Here is a 15,989-nt window from a genome sequence, read left to right as displayed (position 1 = left end):
CCTTACTGATTAAAAGGCAATTCGGGTTTTTATTTTCAGATGATCTGTTTTTGAGTTATCGAACCAACCGTGGAGGGGGGAAATTTTCTCCACTGCTCGACGAGATTGTTAATAACTTTGTAATGATTAAATATTTTTTTATAAAAATTTAGCGTAACAATCTTTAATGTACCCTTAATAAAATAAAAAAAAAACCCGATTCCCAAATTCCTTTATTTTACCTGTCAAAAAAATTCGCGAAAATCACCTCTTTTTTTTGATCGTCACAGTGTTCCCCCTTAAGTTGATCTATATTATATGTATAATATAGCATCTCATGTTTTGAAAAACACAAGAAAATATTTTTATCAATTACCCGGTATTTAAGAAATAAAACACAAAAGTTTGAAAAATTGATCTTCCGGAAACGTATCATATAGAAAATTTTTGTTTTCAAATGTATTTTCCAAAAAAAAAATACCAAAAAATTTTCAAAGGTCAACTTTCAGCGAAGCTATAGACTTAAAATAAAATTTGATAAAATCATTCCATCAACAATCTGCTATTTTTTAATATGAAAGTGCGTGTAGCTTCACTGCGAATGAACCTATTAACTTATTTCTTTTCTTTAATCTTTGTTTCTCATTACCCTTTACGAAAAAGCAATACGGCAAAATTTGACGAACCGTTCTTTTTATTTCTTTTTCTTACTTTTCAGAATCAATGGCAATTTTTTTGAAAAAAAAAACACTTTTAATCATTATCAAAAATAAAAATGATATATTATTCACTTTTTTTATAAAAAATTTTAGGGGGCCCACTTTGACCCCAAAGTTTTGAGTCCTTCTGAATTTTAGAGGGCCCCCCCTTCCCCTATATTTCAAATTCAAGCTAATTATATTTGGTTTACTGAACTTTTGGCCGTTTTTGGTATATGAGAAATTTATTTCGAATAAAAGTAAAATATATTATTGATATATTTATATTATATGATAAATGATAAATATAAGTTATGAAATATAATCGGAACATATGAGAAATATACTTAGTGTATGTGAAAATAAACTTACTTTATGAGCCGTTATCAAGTTATCATGTACGCCAACGATATACCAACGTTTTGGAAAAGCTCCGTTCGCCCGTTGTTTGTTCATTTAAAAAATAAAAAATAAATAAATTTAAATATTTTTTTACAAGTTAAACCATCATTTTTCTTCCTAACAAAGTGCTTTTTGTATCATTTATATTTACATTTTGACTGTCAAGTATGAATTAATATAACAAAATTTTAGGTTCATAATTTTCCAGCGATAATAGAACATTCCTTCGTGCTCGCGCTTGACATGCAAAAAATCGAATAATTATTCGAATTTTATTTTTTAATGTGTACGGAGAATCGAAACAAGAATAATTTTTCAAGTCATAGAAGCACCATGTGGTCGTAGAGCGTCATGGAGGCTATTAATTAAATCCCTTGGGTGGATGCCATGAGTCACTACGCGCATTCACATTAGTATATGGATATGTGGAGCAAATTTATGTTAGACTGGTGTAAATTAATATGTTTAATATACCCTACCTCGGTGCAGAGAACCCGTGAAATATATCGACCATGCGCCTCATGCAGGTCGGATTAGTTGAAAAGGATTCCACCCTTGAAAATTAAGTACAATAAAATAAAAAACCTGATGCGACGTAACAACCAAATAGAACAGTTGGTCCACGTGTTTCTGTTTTAGGTTGAAACTAATGCATTTTAAGCGTGACGACGGGTACGAACTGCTTGGTAATTGGACTTCTGGCAGCATTTCACGATATCAGGTGATACGAAAGTATTGTACTTGAGAAATTCTACTCCTCAATACTATTTCATAGATCAAATTTAAAAATCACGAAATTTATTTTTTATTCATTTATTTTAATGCAGCAGTATCATTTTTTACATAAAACTCGACCAGTTTTATCTTTTATCGTTCTAGTATCTGAATTTTTGAACATCGAAATTAAAAAAGTAATGTTTACGTATAACAGTAAGTATGTATGCATATCTATACTAATATTATAAAGAGGAAAGATTTGATTATTTGTTTGTTTGTTTGTTTGCATTGAATAGGCTCCGAAACTACTGAACTGATTTGAAAAATTCTTTCACTGTTGGAAAGCTACACTATCCCCGGGTGACATAGGCTATCTTATATTATAAATAATTCGAAAATTTTTGTTAAATACCCGTGCTAAGCCGGGGCGAACTGCTAGTATATTATAACTAACAGTTCACCCCGGCTTCGCACGGGTATTTAACAAAAATTTGAAAACATAACATAGCCTATGTCACCCGGAAATAGTGTAGCTTCGGAACAGTAAAAAAATTTTTTCAAATCGGTTCAGTAGTTTCGAAGCCTATTCAATGCAAACAAACAAACAAACAAACAATCAAATCTTTCCTCTTTATAATATTAGTATAGATATACGAAATTTCTTATACGAAATATAAAAATCGCGCAAGAATCAACAAATTTTGTTGGGCCTGGATCATTAATTAATTTTAACATTCAGTCGAGGTTATGCCAAGTAAGTTTATTTAATTCGGAAAATCATTTGATAAAATATTTTTTTTCGAATATTAATTCAACAAATTTTGTTATGCTACTATGAACCTTTTGTTATACTTTTATTATAAATGCATCAAGTTGAATGAATTATATTTCTCGACATATGAAAAAATCTTGAATGTTTAACATTTATTTTTCACACTTATCAAAAATTAGAAATTCTTAAAATAACTATTTTTACCAAAACTTACACATATTTAGTACCGATTAAAAAGCCTTAACAAGGATCAATTTTTTTATTATTTATACTTTATAAATTTTTCCAAAAATTTGCTCTCACATTGGATCAAAAACTTTCAATATTTAAAACATATGGAGCTTGAAATTTTTTTGTATTTTCCTGATTCTGAAATCAGCAAACTTCTGAACATTTTTTATGATTTTTTAAACATTTTAAAAATTAATTTACAAAAGAAAATATTCAAAGAATTGACATTCATAATTTTTTCGAAATACTTTAATGTTGATTATTTTTACTTCTCAATTTTTAAAAATAATTCATAAAATAATTTAAAACTTTTCAAATGTCTGAAAATTTCAGTATCATTAGAAGTTAATGAAAAATTTTCTGAAATTTTTTTTTACAGCATTTATTTAATTTAAATAATAATTCGACATGTAATAATAATATTTATCTCCACCCAGAAATAATAATTTGACTAAAAAAAATTAAATAATCAAAATAATTATACTCACGATTATTTGTGTGCTTTAAACACTTATTCAATAACGTTGACAAAATTTTTTTTTTGAAAATATATTTGACTTTTAAAAAAACAAAAATAATACAAAATTATTTAAATACCAGTCAAACGGATAAATTATTAATCCATAAATGAAAATTCTAGTAATAAAATAAGTATAATGTTTACTATAAAATAGGAAATAAATAATGGAAGTAACACTTAATATTCCTCTCCAGAAACTATTAAAGAGTATTAATACCACGGCATTTAATTTTAGAGATTATGATGTCTTCGTAAAATGTATTTTTCAGTATTTACATATTTATTTATAATTTTTACTTTACTTAATATTTATTTTCAGTGTCAAGTGTTTTACGACTTTTCCGGTGCATGATGACGAGGCGTTAAGCGCCATAATAATGATAATAATAAGAGATATACACAGCATTAAATTTTTCCTACTCATAATTATTGATTTTTACGAGACAAAATCTCATATACAGGTGCGATAGAGATCTTTTTAGTGAAGCGACCACCAACGTCCTTCTATAATATACATATAAAATAAAACATTATAACTCTCTTTTAAAGAATAAATATATTCTCTCTATTATAGGGTCTCTGTATCATTATTCTCACCTTGGAATTCCATTGCGTATATTTTAACGATAATATATCTACATACGTAGAGTAGTAGCTAACATTTTTACTTTTTATTTTTAATTTCAATAAAATTTCTTATTTTCAGTATCAACATCATTCTATCACTATAAATTTATTTATTTTTACCTACATAAGTGTAATAATTTTATAGCTTTATAATTTAAATTCAAAAAATTGTATTTATTCATTTTTTTTTTTTTTTAGCATAATAAAATAAATTTTTTTTTTAATACTTCAAAATTACAGGTGAAGATAAAAATACATGAATTACTTTAACATCATAAGGTGCCAAGAAAAATTATTTTTCACTTGAATTAAACTATTCAAAATTTTTAAACTCATCGTACTATATTATATATTTATCTTATTTTAATATCATTTAATTTTTCAGAATTTTAGTTATTTTTTATTTATTTTATTTGATTTATACTTTACAAATCTAGAAGTTCAATAGTTCCGCGACAATCGATAGATGGCGAAAGATAGCTCGAAGTTCTCACTTGCAGAGTAAAAAATCGAGTAGTTATCTTTAGTCCAAAATATAATTAAATATTCCCATATCAATTTTGTACCCGCTTCTGTCTCGAAATAGCTATGTCAGTGAACATAATAAACTTATTCTTTATAAAATGTGTATTAGACCAATTATGTTATATGCTTGTCCTATTTGGAGTAGTGCTAGTAAATACAACTATCAGAAGCTGCAACGCTCACAAAATAAATGTCTTCGTATGGCGAAAAATCTAACATTTAATTCTAAAGTTATTGATGTACATAATGCGTGCGATATTACTCTGTTAACAGAATATGTCAAACAAATTGCTATACAATTCTATGACTTTAAACTTAATACTCATAATATTTTAAATAATGTATGTAAAATAAGGAAAACCCATCCTTTCCTTTAATATAATTTCCGGCAACAATTATGTATAGCTTAATGTTAATTTTTTTTAGTCTTATTTCCCCAGTTCCCAAATTTGTCTTTAATGACAAATTTAGCTATAAATTATGGCTCTTTACCGTAAGATGGACGGTGGTGTTTATTACTCGGTAGGTCTTATTAGGTGACTGAATGGTAGTTACGGACAATGTCTCCGATAGCTTAACTGGTAGAGCCTTTGGCGCGTAACCAAACGATCCGGGTTCGAGTCCTGGTCTGGGCTGTCTGAATTATTTTTTCGGTTACCGAAAAATTCCTACTGAGTAAGGTCCCTCCTCCCCCCTTTATCCTTTATTTCCCCAGTTCCTAAATTTGTCTTTAATGACAAATTTAGCTATAAATTATGGCTAAAAGGTTTTTGTTAAAAATTTTTTCCCTGAAAATTTGATATCAACTATCTAGTCATACTATTATATAAATTATAAAGAGACTTTATACTGGGTAATGTTTTCGATAAACGGGAACCCAATTTTATATTGTTGTTATAAATTGTAAGAACCTACAATGTATTATTAGGTGTTAAATAAACTATTTAAACTGAAAAAAACTAATTAAATATTCTTTACTTCGCTCTTAATATTGAAATTATTATTTAGATGATAAGATATATCTATCGATTATAAAATAATTATTTTGATTTCTTTTCGATATTGAAATATTCCTTGACTAGTTTTTTGCAGTTTCAGTCATTTTTTAACTCTCAGACAAAGTTCCAAACTTTAATGAAAGGCCGCTCGATGTTTATTTATGATAAATTCATTCGCAAGACGAATTCAGAGTCAATTTATATTTGAAAAATTGATTAAGATTAAATGTATGTCACTTTATTTGTCATCCCGGGTAAAAAAGATTATATATCATCATACATAATTATATATAAAAAAATGGCCCTATATAATTATGTAGAATTAGATATAATTATTTCTATAAAAATAAAAAAAAGTCCGACGTGCGCGGGGATCGAATCGGGGACCTGACGCTTGAAAGACTGGCGCGCTACCTGTTTATCTACGAGACTTACTTGTAAAGTAGAGTTTGAAATCACTACAAGTAATGAAAATCGTATACATAATCAATTTTCATAAGTTAAGTTAATTAATACAGTTCCTATTATTTCATCCACAAAAAATACTATAGATTAATAGATTATTAATCATTGGAGTAGCAGACTCTGCGATAAAAAAAATTATATACAATTATATATGATTCATATATAATTATATATGATTTCTGTATAGTTGCACTGATAGAAGGATTTGTTTATATTTAATAACTAGCGGTTCCCGCCCGCTTCGCTGGGCGAATTGAAAAGGAAATAAATTAAATTTTAAGTTTCATTTTTATTTATTTTTTTCATATTTTCTATATCTCGAATTTCTTTTCTATATCTCATGTGTTTAGAAAATGCAATGCTTTTAATCTGTTACATTTTCGCAATCCTGTAATAAGAACAATTCATCGGTTATGTGATCAGCAAAAATAAAATGTATGTAAAATTCTTAGTCCGTTAACTGAATAGCTATATGTAATGTTAAATTTTGGAAACGTTACAATGACTTTTTACCGCTGCCAAAAAGACGATTGTTGTAAGAAAATATCACAATTAAGTAAGAAAAATATTTAAATCCGTTGACCTTGGAGGCCATCCCGGTATTTGTCTGTTTCTTTTGAGATTCTATCAAATTTTATATTTGTAGGAACTGTATTTGACTATGAATTTTTGACAATTATCACTCCCGCACTCCTATATGGGGAGGAACTTCGTAAGATCCTATTCAAGATGATTTCTACATTATAAATAAAAGATTCCAACAAAACTTCGAGTCTATAAAAACTATCGATTGGATAGTCTGTAGGAGTTATAGTTTGGAAATTTTTAATTTTCATTGGTAAACGCCCACCCCGCAATTCATATTGGGAGTAGATTGTCATAAAATCCGCTCGTGGATCATTTCTACATCACATATAGGAGATTCCTACTAAAATTGGAGTCGATAGGAGCTATAGTTTAAAAATGGAAATTTTTCATTGTTAACGCCCCCGCGACCCCCCTTGTAGGTGGAATTTCGTAAAATCCGTTCTTAGCTGACCTCTACTCGGCGAAAGGAATATTCCTACAAAATTTCAAGTCTCTATGCCTTATGGTTTCAGAGATATCGTGATGAGTCAATATATAGGTGGAAATCTCTTATGTATATATATATATATATATATAGATTAAAATAAAATATATAATCAACGTGAATATATTAATTATACTAACTTTTATAAGTTGAAGGCCCTCTTCTTTATTCAACTAACTAATGAATACTAAACGTATCATAACCAATAAATACTAAACAAAACACAATCGATTAAATGACAGACAGATTCTTTTTTGTTTTTAAACAAAAGATAGCGTAAATAAATGACATCTTTACATAACCTATGAAAGATGAATAATTTTTAAACAAAAGATAGTAGCGTAAATAAATGCCATATTTACATAACCTAGAAATAAATTAACAAAACCGTTGCTATAGACAATAATTCATGTCGCAACCTTGTGGATGCGTGGGTAGATGCGTGGGAGTGCGTGGGTGGATGTGTGGGAGTGCGTGGGAGGGTGTGTGGAAACGCGTTTATAAGCATTGAAGTGAAGTTAGACATTTTGCCGGTCCTTGTGCGCTCGAATATGAAGAAGAAGTGATGTTCATTTGTTTTCGTAGCAGAAACAAATGACTATCCACATAAATTTGAAAAAATGGTAAAGGGTTGATGGAATTCAAAAAATGAATAGCCTAAAACTTTTTACAATTAATTCCGCGTCGAATGGTCATAGTCTCATGCCGATCGGTCCAGTAGTTTTCAAGTTTATCGATAACAAAGAAAAAAAAAAAGTTGCTTATATATATATAGATAGATAATGAGCTTTATTAACTGTTAATAAGTGATTTTTTAACATCATGGGATTTAATTAATATTTATTACCAGTTAATAAATTATTTACTAAATACGATTTATTAAATGTTGATAAATATTTGTTAACAGTTAACAAATATTTATTTAAAATCAAAAGCAAAAATAGTAATTTTCTCTTGACATTTTTTATAACTCGATAGCTGGAATACATGATATTAATTCAAATCACTAAATAAATTAACGTTTTTAATATTTTAAAATATAAAAGATAATTATGAGCTGTAATAGAATTCGGTATATTACAATAAACGTTATTATAATGTAATATAATTAATGCAAATAATTTATAAAGATGATTTTTGTTTATAAGCAATCTTCATTTCATATGACATTGCAAGTGAATCAAATTCATTCAACAAAATATTTATTAACTTTTAATAAATATTTGTTAACTTGCGCATGTGCTGAACTGTTTGCACGTTCTATAAAGTGCTCCTCACTTGGTGGTTAATATCACCCACATTCGTTATAAATAAATTATTTTCATTATATAAATGTGTTTATAAGTGATTTATTAATAATCCAAATATAGTGCACTACTAAAATTGCACCAATAAATAATATAATTCAACAAAGTCTGCAATCTGTGTATACACCGGTTGTTTAGCCATCTGGCACGTGGCGCAACTATATAAATTATATATTACTGGATATTGTGGTTTATAAATTGCACTATTACTACAAAATTGTATTGGCTAGTAATTGATTGAATGTATTTTTCTCATATACATAATCTAATTTGAATTATAAAATTCATTAAAAGTCTTGTAATAATCTTTCCTCAGTTGACGTGACATTAGACAAATTAAGTAGAAAAATAAAGTATACTATATCCGTGACGTGACTTCAGAAAACTTAAGTAGTCCAGGGCCGTATATATGCGCCCGACTTATAAAGGTGAATAAAACTAAGTGACCTTAGAGTTGTTATTTTTGAAATAGTACTCATAAATTGTTTATAAACAACACAACTGTCATCACCTCCTTGTCGGCTGAATTTAATCATGGCAGATGTTAATGATAATAAAACCACTAACACACCACCTGTATTAAAATGTCGTAATTGCTCTCAAAATATCGCTAAAGAGCAGGTACACGAAAAAAAAATCCTATGAAAAATTACTATAGTAACATCGTAATCCAGGACTATACTTTCAGTATCTCGATTTTTACGATGCTGCCGTCTACAGAATACAATTTGAATTATTGAAAATTACGATGTTATTTAGTAAATTTTTTTTTCGTAAGAGCAAGTGAATAAGGACACATACTATATATTTTAATAAAAGAGAGACAGAGTCTAGTAGTTTGCGACGCCACCACCGAAAGATGACCAACTACTGTATCGAGGGTCTTATTATGTGACTGAACAGAAACTTTAGATATTCCCTCCGATAGCGTGAGAGGATAAACCTTGGACTTGAGGTGGAGAGGACACCGGGTTCGATTCCTGGATGATACAGAATTATTTTTTCGGTGACCTAAACCTCTTTTTAATTTGAGTGATAGAAATTTACGATGTTGCATCGTATAAATTACGATGTTTGAGTTCTGGTCCGGCACTGCAATGTCCTATACTAAAAATTACGATTTTTTCATTGTAATTTTTCGTACAATTTTCTTTCCGTGTACAGTGCGCGAAATGTAAAGCCTACTACCATCCGAGCTGCGCTAAACAAGCTGTGCTTATGTCTGGAGGTTATTACCAACGTTGTTGCGGTAGGCGTGGATCTTCATCAACCGAAGAACTTAAAGACTTTTTAAAACATGAGATGACTAGCTTGAGAAATGATGTCAAAGATGATATCAAAAGTGAACTTACAACCGTAATTGCTAGTGTTGAAGGACTTAAAAATCAAGTTCAGTCATTCTCGGAACAATTTAATAATCGTCTGTGTATTATTGAAGACAAAGTTAGAAATTGTGAAGCACGTCATACGAATAGTACCAATACATTATTATTATATGATGAAAGAATCACTAAACTTTCGGACAAAATATCTAACATTCAAACTAGTAATGATAGTGATTCTATCCTGCATGAAGTGGAAGATCGTCTGGCTAGGAGCAACAATGCATTGTTCCTAGGCATCGAGGAACAGTCAGCAGCCTCAACTATGGAACGCAAATCAATGGACCTTACTAGAGTACAAAATATTTGCGACTCTCTGAATGTCAGCTATGAAGGATTGGTAAATACTCATCTAATTTGCTACATCCTAGACCTATAAAAGTCACTTTTACAGAACACACTTCTGTTAACCAGATCATATTGGGTCTCTTAAAAGCGAAAAGGGCAATAAACCCTCTGATGTCAGTACAGAATATTTCCATTGTGCACGATCGCACGGAGCTACAAAGGAACGAACTAAAGAAAATACGCCAACTTCTCAACGATCGGACAGCAGCAGGAGAACAGAATTTGAGGATTGTAACACGCCCGAGTAAAAACAGAATTCCGCCGCACCACCGCCGCAACACCGCTGCACGGCTTCTTAAGCACCGCACCACCGCTGCACTACAGCTGTGACAATTTCGGTTATTTTACAAGTGCCGTATCACCGCCGTACCACCGCCGTGACAAGTAAAGAATTTATCTATTCGCCGCACTACCGCCGCACCAGCGCCGTGACAAGTAAATAAATTTCTATTCGCCGCACCACAGCTGTGACGCGCCCGGGTAAAAATAAAATTATTAATTTTTACGAAAAAATAATAAATTTCGTTCGACCGCCGCACCACCGCTGCACCACCGCCGCACCATACCACTGTTTGATGGTATATACATTGAAATAATATATTCGTTGATCATTCAAATAGCGTAACTAAATTTTTTAAGTTAAGTATGGCTTGCAGTGCAGTTGGCAATGTTCGAGACTTCCATGCAGACGATCCAGGTTCGAATCCCATCACAGTTCAATTTTTAAAATTCTTTCAGAGTATTTCAATAGGCGTACCGCTTCTGTGCAATCCGAGGAGGAAATTAAAAATCTACATCAACAATACGACTAAAAAAATCAATAATTTCGCGGTGCTTTGGCCTGATTTAAAAATAGTACATTGTGCCCCTAGGGAAAAAAGTAGCACATTCTCTCCCGCGTGTGAAATTGCCACCCGAGCCGAAGGCGAGGGTGGCAAACACGCGGGAGAGAATGTGTTACTATTTTCCCGTGGTGCACATACTATTTTTTCTTCTACCAGGCCAAAAGTTCGTAATTAATGTAATTAAATATCGAAAATTGACATACTAAAGGTAGGTTAGGCGGAGCAATGACAGGATATAAATAATAAATTTTATTTTCTTGTGAGTTCAAGAACAAGAAAGGGGTTCGGGCGCAGCCCCGGCGGAGGTTAAGGGGGAGGGGAGATCCCCACTCAAAATAAAAGTTTTTAAATTTAAAAATATTTTTAAATAATTTATTTTATGCACTCAAGTTTAATTCTGAAATTAATAATATTGATAATAATAATGAAAATTTATCCAATTTACTTAGTTTATAGCGTCATTATCAATAAAATTAGTAATTTCAATAAGTAATTATAATAATAATTGCAATAGTATAATAATTATTATAATATTATTTGGTGTAGTTAATAGTAAGATTTCTAATCTTGCACTTTTTAATATTTACTGCTGGACAGTCCGTGTTAAGGTCTTCTACAAATTCTGTAGCTGAAGCTGATTTGTTAGAAGTTTTGTCTCTTGCTCGTGCTGATAGTTTTTTTGAATGACTTGCAGCTTGTGAATTAGAATTTAAACTTGGTACCGAAGAAAATTTATTGTTAGACTCTCCATTATCGAAATCCTCGTCCCATATGATGTCATTTACAGCTCGTAGTTCATTTTGATAGTTCGTTAATGATTGATGTGATTCGTATTTGTTTTGCGGTGCAATATTTTCTTTGCACGAATGCTTCGTCGTAGCTAGCGGTTCAGGAGGTTGAGAAGAAGTTGAAGTTGAAGGTCTCGATTCATCTTGCTTTGAAGTTTCTGTTGTCGTGTCCATGGAATGATTCTGGATTGTAAATAATGTATTTTCTGAATTTACAATATGATTGAATATTTTTGTTTTGTTATATAACGAGTTTTCAATGTACCCTTCAGCAACGGAACTTGATCTCCAACCACCATGCTGTTAAAGAGTTGTGAGATTTGCGCCAGCATTTGCAAGTAGCGTTGCTGAGGTACGTCTGAAGCTATGTCCGGTGTAGCTTGAGGCATTTGGCAATTTTAAAAACTCAGCAATTTTTTGGTATTTCTGTTATTGTATTTTTACCAATTGATTGCCGTTTGCATGCCCCTTTGTCGTACAGTATAAAAAATCTGTCAGTGTTCGAGTTTTCTGGTCGTAAAGCTACGTATTGACGAACTTTATCGCTGTATTCATTCATGATGACGAACGAACGAGGATAATAATTTTTTGTGTCTCGAATCGTAACAATGAATTGAGTTCCAGTGTCTTCAACATCTTGAGTTTTGATTGAACAATATTCACCCGATCTTAATGCCCCGCAAAATCCAAAAATGAGTATCACCTGTAATAAAAATAATCTTAGTATATATTTATTTGTATATAAAAAAATTGTAAATAATTTACACACGGAGAGAATTTTATGTTAACGATAATCATCTTTATTTTGTAGCTTCTACAAGGTCTTTACTTGAATTTGCGCCTTTTCAAGGTTTCATATCATTCTCATCGATAGTTAATTTATCATGATAAGTATTTAGGCTGCATTCGAAAATGCTCTATCTCTAGACACATAATTAAGAAATGATCTTATTTCTTGTTAACTATTGACATTTTTAAAGATGAAAGCTCACTCAGATATTACACTCATCAAGACCTTTTATTTGAGTACACACATCAATTTTTCATATATTTTTTATATTCATATATATATGTATATATGAAAAATATATAAAAATACATGTGGGTACTCAAATAAAAACTCTTGATGAGTGTAACATCGGGATGAGCTTATATCTTTAAAAATGTTAATATTTAAGAAAGTACTGTGCAATTTAACAAAAGACATTATTTAATAAAGCAAAATTTTTATTTATTTATAGTTCACAAGTCGCGGTCAATATCTTGAATTATATATCATTATTTTAATATTACTTAGATATTTTTTTGTGAATTATTTCTTAACTTACCTTCATAGCCAAATAAATATCGTCGGAAGCGTCAACGAGAAATTTTTTGATCTGAGATAGTGAAAAAACCTGAGATTTTTTTGGACGAAACCCTTTGTTGTTATTTTTCATGAAAGTTTTTAGTCTGTGGAATTTATTAATGTCAATCGAATGATTGAGGTTAAACTCGGTTTTTAACATTGACCATCTACTCCACAGCGTAGATGGTTTTAACGTTTTCGATAATTCACTGAAATAAACGAGCAACACGTTTTCTGATATGTCGTTTATGTTTTTTTGTGTTTTCCATTTTAAAAAATTTTGATAGCAAAGATGATATGCCGGTGTTGATTTTTTGGCAACTAATTCTTGAGTTATTGCTTGAGCTTCTTGATCAATATCCATATTTTCATCATCATTTGAAACCGAGCTATCAGAAGAACTCATTTTTAATTAATATTTAAAAAATTATTTAGTCACTGTTATTTATTGCACCACCACGATTAACAACACGAAGTACGAATATAATAATGGGAAAAAAGGTTAGAAACGTAATAGCTAAAATCACGGTCTTGTATACGAGCGTGGCATAAGCAGATACTAGTGCGCATGCGCAAACTTTTTTCCCGATAGAAAAAAGTGCCGCTTTTTTCCTGGTTTAAATAGAAAAAAGTTCGAACTTTTGGCCTAGGGAGGAGAAAAAAATTTTTTTTAATATAAGGCATTCGATTAAAAGGAGGTTGATCAATAGGTCTTACATAAAGATTTCTAGTCGCATTATTTATTAATTAATTATTGCGTGATAAATTAATTATGATACCATTTTTTGTGAAATTGTAGGTATGATTTAGCATTGGTGCGGCGGTGGTGCAGCGGTAGTGCGGCGATGCTAGGGGGAGTAAATTTTTAGCGTGCGGCGTAATAGTCCGCCAAACGGCGGTCGTGCAGCGGTGGTGCGGCGGTATGGTGCGGCGGTGGTGCAGCGGTGGTGCGGCGGTCGAACGAAATTTATTATTTTTCCGTAAAAAGTAATAATTTCATTTTTACTCAGGCGGAATGGGAGAATGATGATAGTCAAGGAACGTCAAAATATTTTAGCCTCGACGCCGAAGGATACAACTCCTTAAACTCTACCTCAACAAACCTATCTATTTATTATCATAATGTTTTAGAGGACTTAATACCAAACTGGATAGTATTTATTGTAAAACTTATGTAGCTGAGTATGATTTTTATGCATTTTCTGAAACCTGGCTTAAACCAGGCGTCCTTAATAGCGAAATTTTTAATAAAAATTACTTTGTTTTTAGGTGTGATCGATGTAAGGAGTTCAGGAGGTCAGGTGGAGGTGTTCTTATTGCCTGCAGAAGTACACTTAACGTACTACAAATTAACTTTGATTATATTCTACAACTCTTCCCTCAAATTGAGATTGGAAACATAAAATATTTTGTGTTCCCGGATGTTCTTAAGCCAATTATATTTGAAATTACTCTAGCAAATTTTGTTCAGGTATAAAAAAAAATTGCGTTTAGTTTTGACAGACAAATATTGATGTTAAACAACAAATGATATATTTGAATTTAGCTGATTTGCTTTTTAAATAAATGATATTTTTTTATTTACAAATGAAGATAATTTATTTCTCTTATTTTCTTATTTAATATAAGTTGTAAAATAACTCACTGAATTTAAGGAGAAAACATTTTATTGCCGTCATTGCCGCATATAAAATTTTAAATCAGTTGATCGCTATAGAATTTAATGCATTGAAGCGCTATCTAATGGTAATATTTAATAACATGGACATCATATTTACTTTCTCCGTGGAAAAATACATGGTCGTACCAATTTTTATGACAATCGGTTGATTGGGGTGGAAGTCGATAGTTTACAGCGCCGCCCGGTGGCGAGTTATATCAATGGGCATAGCATATTCGTTTTCTCCGTGGAAAAATATATAGTCACACCAATTTTTATGACAATCGGTTAAACGGGTGGGTCAATACTTAACAGCGCCGCCTGATGGCGAGTTACATCAATGGGCATAACATATTCGTTTTCTCCATGGAAAAATACATGGTCGTACCAATTTTTATGACAATCGGTTGAACGGGGCGGAAGTCGATACTTGACAGCGCCGCCTGATGGCGAGTTACATCAATGGGCATAGCATATTCGTTTTCTCCGTGGAAAAATACATGGTCATACCAATTTTTATGACAATCGGTTGAACGGGGTGGAAGTCGATACTTGACAGCGCCGCCTGGTGGCGAGTTACATCAATGGGCATAGCATATAAACCTTCTCCATGAAAAAATACATAAACATACCAATTTTCATAATGATCGGTCAAATAGTTTTTGAATTTATTGATGACATATATACAAACTTCCTCTTTTATATATATATATATATATATATATATATATATATATATATATATATATATATATATATATATATATATATATATATATATAGATTATATATCATTATATCTAATTTAATATAATCATATATAATTATATGCATTTATATATAATTATATGTAATTGTATATGATTATTAAAAAATGCTGCATTTAATTATATATTATTATATATAATCATATATAATTATATGCAATTATATATAATTATACAATCGTGGACATTAATTTAAGTATGATTTTAAATTTACTAGAAAATAGCCGTTTGTAAACTTGAACGTTTGCAAACTAAAAACTTTTAAAACTGAAAATGGCTCCGTTTATAAAATGAGTTGATCATTAAAAAAGAGAATACTAAATAATGATTAATAAAAATGATGCAAAATGTAAACTTGTAACAACCTTAAAATGGCATAAAATAAAATTCAACCAATCAAAAAAAGAAAAGCGTTAATAAACTCGATAGTAAAGCGAGCGAATTTTAAAAATTGACATTAATAGAATAATATATTTTTAAATACGGCTAAGTAAAAAAAAAAAGTCGTTAAAAAAAACTGAAATAAAAAAAAAACAAA

Source organism: Cotesia glomerata, linkage group LG6 (genome assembly GCF_020080835.1).
Source record: "Cotesia glomerata isolate CgM1 linkage group LG6, MPM_Cglom_v2.3, whole genome shotgun sequence".
Lineage (NCBI taxonomy): Eukaryota > Metazoa > Arthropoda > Insecta > Hymenoptera > Braconidae > Cotesia > Cotesia glomerata.
The sequence above is the reverse complement of the archived record's forward strand: the minus strand, read 5'-3'. Positions refer to the sequence as shown.